General features: G+C 29.2%; 1 protein-coding gene across 1 annotated transcript in view; it reads left to right on the top strand.

The window, feature by feature from the left end:
• Positions 1–2,501: 2,501 nt before the first annotated feature.
• Positions 2,502–6,003, top strand: part of LOC115880075 (progestin and adipoQ receptor family member 3) — a 30,996-nt gene continuing 27,494 nt past the window's right edge. Inside the window, exon 1 of the mRNA XM_030897203.1 lies at positions 2,502–2,744. The gene's annotated coding sequence lies outside the window, so the exon portion shown is untranslated. The remainder of the gene's footprint in view (positions 2,745–6,003) is intronic.

Below are 6,003 nucleotides of genomic sequence, written 5' to 3'. Positions count from 1 at the left end.
ACCAATCAGTTCGATGCTTTCCGGGACCTCGAGAGCACCCAGGTTGCCACGTCCTCCCTTTTCTCTTAATTTATTCTAATTTTGTTTTGCCTCGTACATGCTGTGGAAAAAACTGTAAAATATTTAAAGTAATTTTTTAGGATATTTATATTTTCCGTCTTGGAGAATTTTATTAAATTATGTTTAAACCCAATTGTCCAGTTGTTTTTCTTTTTAGTGTGATGTGATAGTGACGTTAACGAGTGGTGAAGACTTGTTTTAATTTTTATTAACTAAGACAATATAATTCATACTGATAAAATAATGTTTGTTTTATTGTTTTTAAGTATCTTAGTTTTCGAGATCATATTTATTTTATTGTTCACAGTACTTTGAATTAGAAAAAATGTATAATCTTAACTACATTGTTAATCATAAAAATATTTGCTGAGTCTATTCGTAAATTCCAGTATGAATATATAATTGATATGAAGGAGAATTTTTGAATCTATGCTTTTAACTGTTTTGTTTCTGAGCACAGATATATTATTTTCTTACAAACCGCCCTGTATAGTAATTAAACGAAGGTTTTTTTATACGTATATTGAAATCTTTTTTGATGATAAGATGAAAAAGTTACTGATAAGGTATGTTGACAGCTAAACAGATATGAGTAAATTTAGATATAAAAAAGATACAACTCTGCTAATTTCAAAAATAATTTATATACCATAATATTATGATGAGTGTGTTATTTTTAGAAATAGGTGCATATTATTCGTGAAATATACCGTATGCTCGAAACAAAACGGCGTCCAGTTGGCTTGGAAATGAACATCAATGACAGTCCCCATCCCCATATAATTTTACATACAAAGTGACGGCGATCTTCATTTCATAGCCATGTCAACGCCGTTTTTTTTTCGATCATATTGTATTTATTATTTACCTTGTCTGTAGGCCTTTATGTTTAGTATTTTAGCGATTCTCAGGATTTAATAAACATTGAGAATGATCTTCAGTTTATTTCTAGTAATTTTTAAAGATTCAGAAGACATGCGAAGTTAATAAATGCGAATGAATATTTTTATTTTATCTATATAACAGATTATTTGACTGAAAAATAAGTACCATGTACAATCATATAAATAATTTATTTGTATGGACACGCTATATAGAAATAAACACTGAAAATGTATTTGTAAAATGAACTAGAAATCCTATCTTACACGCATCGGGTATAATATAGAAATTTAAAGCACTAAATCAGCCTAAAAAAGTAAAAATTGTATGTACTAGTCGAAAAATTATTAAATTAAAAAAATACTGCTTACAAAAACACTTATATTTAGCAGATTGCTAAGTTATCAAATAAATGGTAAACATCCGATTCTGTTTTTAATAATTAGATCAACTAATCAAACGAGTAACAAACATGATTATGTTATCAGTTAATGACAAAATGGTGAAGGAGCCTAAAAAGGATTTTAACAAAATTGATTTTTTCATATAAAGTTATTTTTCTAGCAGGAAATAAAGTAAAAACATATTTTATAGAAATAAAAAACTTGAAATTCGGCCTCTTATGTAATGTGATGGAATTTTAAACAATGGCTATTTGATTTATTTTTATCATTTTACCATATTATGTCTATTTATTATGTATAGTGCGTATTTTTTATACGTTTATGATTAGGAAAGTGAATGTCAATATACATTATTTCTAAGGATTCTTGATGTCATTTATATATCTAGCATCTTCTTAGAGTCGTGCCATGCTCTATTACAGAGCGTCGGCTACCTCTTGCATGTTCTTTGTGGCGTGGCATGGCGTTGCATGTACTTTGTAACGTCGTATACAGTGTTTCACAAGTACACGGGACCTACAGTCTATACAGTTTATCGCCGAATCCGAACTGCACTTTTTGAGAGGCTGTACAAAACAAATATACTCAAGGTGGTTTGCCATTGCCTTCCTTGAGGTGGCATATGGCGGCTCGCTGGTCGCTCCAAATCAAAAGTTGTAGTAATTTCCAGTAAAACAGAAAATCACCAAAAACAATAGAAACGCCAGTTAATCCTAAATTATGTCATATATTAACATACCAAATTTCGTTTTTTTATCTGAAAAAATAAAAAAGTTATAGGGGGTGAGCCACTTTCGAGACGCACCCAGTATTACACTATTTTATTAAGTATTATCAAATTAAATACCTAAGATTATATTTTTATGGGGTAGATATTTGTAAATTATTATAGTACATAAAAGAAAATAAAATTTTCACTGAATGGCTCCCAAAATTCCACAAATAAATAGCAACCGACTCCGGTCTCTCCTATAAACAAATAATGTCTCCATATACTTTTGACCTCTAAAGTAAACATACTAACGATTTCTTTATATGCTTATACCATGAACATCGAAAACTTAAAGATGATTGTTCCTACGTCCAAGTCCAAGTGAAGGTGGAGTGGAATATAACACCTAACGCAATTTTCCCAATTGTACAGCTTGTTATTGTCAGTGTTGCGTTAATTTTTTCCTCTCTTGCCTGCTGTTAGTACTGTTTGGTACCATTCAGTTGTGCATGGTGCGCCATCGAGCAGCCACCGTTATCGTCTGCCCGTTGGTTTGGCCTCCTTTCTCGACAACTCTTCAAAATCTCGACGCTTTCAGAAGAAAGTATTGATTTTGGTTGCAGCAGATCGAACAAAATATCGATTTGTTTGATTTAATTTGCATGGGATTATTTATATTATTGCAGGTAAGTACGAACTATACTTGTTGCGTTCTTATTTTTCTTTTATTTGATTTATTAATCAACTGAACGATTTGTTATATAAAATAAAGTTTGATGGTATATTATTAAAATATTATAGGTAGAATCGTCAAAAAAAGATATATAGAATATTAGGTCTACTTACTAGAATACAAAAAAGGGTATGACATGCGGACCTACAAAAATCCTTGTTTGAAAAAAATATTCGGTATGTACCTCAAGTTTAATCCAAATTAACACGAAGATGTTTCTAAATTTTGTATATTGACAAAGATATTGACCCCAATTTTTATTGAAATTGATATTAAACTTTGGCAGATTTGCAATTTTGGTTCACTATATAAAATAGATGTGAGTTTAGAATATTTGAAATAATTTAGAAACAGGTGCTATGAGAGAAGTTAGAGACGTTTTGTTTATTGTTATGCTAAATTCTATTTAAGTTTTCTCCAATCTGTGCTTTTAGAAAAAATTAGATTCACCAAGTCAATTAATTACTTAATAACTGAATTTTTGATGAAAAAAATATTTTTAAAGTATAGATAATTTTCAAAATAACATTCATATCATTCATTCAAGTTAAAAATTGAGATAATGTACCGGTATCTCAATTTTTAACTTATATTGATTTTACTTTTATTGTACTATTTATGAATTTGTCTAATCATTTATTTATAACTCAAAAGTAGCTCACCCTATAACTTTCTTTATTTTTTCAGTTAAAAAAACGAGATTTGGTATGTTAGTATATGACTTAAATTAGGATTGATTGACGTATTCCATTTTTTTTCGGTCGCTTCCTGTTTCACCGGAAATTACTACAATTTTTGATTTTTAAATGCCACCCTCGGTATTTTTTTAATTTACTCTATAGAAAATAAGATTTTGAATAGAATGACATATCGTATGTGAACTTTTGACATTTTGGCATATGGTTTATTTGACATTATAATTTGCGGTTCGTAACGATAATTTGACTCGAAATACCAAGTGTGTGGTATCAAATTATTCGTAAAAAATGCTTTTTCCAAATATACTAATTAGCCACTCTCGTTCCATTTGAGAAAATTGAGATATGATTAAAAATACGATTTGAGCATTTTCTAACTGGCCAGGACAAGACATTAACAACATTCAACAGACGATCAAATCTATTATTCCAAGGCTCCTTGATTAAGAATTATTAGTGTTTTTAACATAGCCATGGCGCTCTAGATTCAATTTTAAAATATGATTTTTTATTAAGCGAAAATGTCAAAAATTGATATATGTTATGTCATTCTATTCAGAATGTCATTTTCTATCGAATAAAGTAAAAAATACCGGGGGTGCCATTTAGAAATCAAAAGTTGTAGTTATTTCCGGTGAAACAGGAAGTGACCAAAAACAATTGAATACGTCAATCAATAATCTTAATTTATGTTTTATACTAAACATACCCAATCTCGTTTTTTATCTAAAAATTATAAAAAAGTTATAGAGGTGAGCCACTTTTGAGACGCACCCGGTATAATTTAAATTTACATTTAAAAATATACCTAATATTTTTGATGTATCAACTATTATAAGTATATAGGTACTTTATAGTTTATTTTTTAGTTTTTTACAGATTTCTCAATTTTAAGTTTATTGTTTTGTATTTGTGATATATTATTATTTTTAATATTATTCAAGATAATATAATTGTTTTAGTGTTATCAATTATTTTAAAAGTTGATATCCGTAACGATGTATTGTTTTGTAAAATGTGTGAAATATTTTAAGTACAAAGTACGATGTATTTTATTAGGTATACCGGGTGCGTCTCAAAAGTTGCTCACCCCTATAACCCTTTTATTTTTTCAGTTAAAAAAACGAAATTTGGTATGTTAATATACATATAACGTAAATTAGGATTGATTGACTTACTCAATAATAATTGTTTTCGATCACTTTCGGTTTCACTGGAAATGACTACAACTTTTGATTTTTAAATGAAACCCTCGGTTTTTTTTTTCTTTATTCGATAGAAAATGACACTCTGAATAGAATGACATATCATATGTCAACTTTTGACATTTTCGCATATGGTTTATTTGAAATTGTAACATGCGGTTCATAACGGCAATTTGACTCGAAATACCAAGTGTGTGATATCAAATTATTCGTAAGGAAATGCTTTTTACAAATATGCTAACGAACCACCCTCGTTCTATTTGAAAAAATTGAGATATTATTAAAAATATGATTGAGCATTTTTTTAGCCTGCCAGGACAAGACACGAAAAACATTAGATGGTTAAATCTATTTTTCCAAGGCGCCTTCATTAAAAATTAGTGTTTTTAACACAGCCATGGCACCTTAGATGTCAAAAGTTGACATATGATATGTCATTCTATTCAGAGTGTCATTTTGTTTGAATAAAGTTGAAATATAGGAAGGGTGCCATATAAAAATCAAAAGTTTTGTAGTCATTTCCGGTGAAACATGAAGTGACCAAAAACAACTGAATACATCAATCAATCCTAATTAATTTCGTATACAACCAAATATATTATATATTGTTATATAATATATTTCAAACATACCAAATTTCGTTTTTTTATCTGAAAAAATAAAATAGTTATAGGGCCACTTTTGAGACGCACCCGGTATTGGAACTTGCATATTTAATTGTTGAAACAAAAATGTTATTTTGAGCACTATTGGTTGTTCCTTTTTTGTGCTTGTCAATATTACTGCAGCTTTGTTCGAAATGATTACCGCCACAAAATGCTAGTACCGCTACCGAAACTATATTTGCTATATTGCAAGTACTTAACGTAAACTTCTATTATACAAAAATAGTATAAAAGAAAACCATTTCCTACGGCACATTTATGAAATATGTTTAAAGAAAGTTTTAATGCATATATGTACTTACGTCTACCGATCTTACATGCTTCTGTATAATTCGAAACGATGAGGAGTTTGCGCAAACAGTGTCTGCAATTATACTTATGCAAAAGGCTAAGCGTAGATTTACACTCAGTATTCCATTTTTTAAATAATACGATGGTATACATATACAAGCTAGTTATGGTGATTATATAATGATCTAGTTTTAAAATTAATAGGCACGCGACTTACCGTTAGTTTAAATGCGGAAGAAGAAACAGTAATTTTAAACCAACATATGGTGTAGAGTTTGTCCAGCGAAAGAATAGGATATGATATTAGTGACATAATAATTATATCTGTATCTCTCTCATTTAAACGTAGGATA

Source organism: Sitophilus oryzae, unplaced genomic scaffold, assembly GCF_002938485.1.
Source record: "Sitophilus oryzae breed Bouriz unplaced genomic scaffold, Soryzae_2.0 scaffold_1614_pilon_pilon, whole genome shotgun sequence".
In the NCBI taxonomy this organism is placed as follows: domain Eukaryota; kingdom Metazoa; phylum Arthropoda; class Insecta; order Coleoptera; family Curculionidae; genus Sitophilus; species Sitophilus oryzae.
The sequence above is the reverse complement of the archived record's forward strand: the minus strand, read 5'-3'. Positions and strand labels throughout refer to the sequence as shown.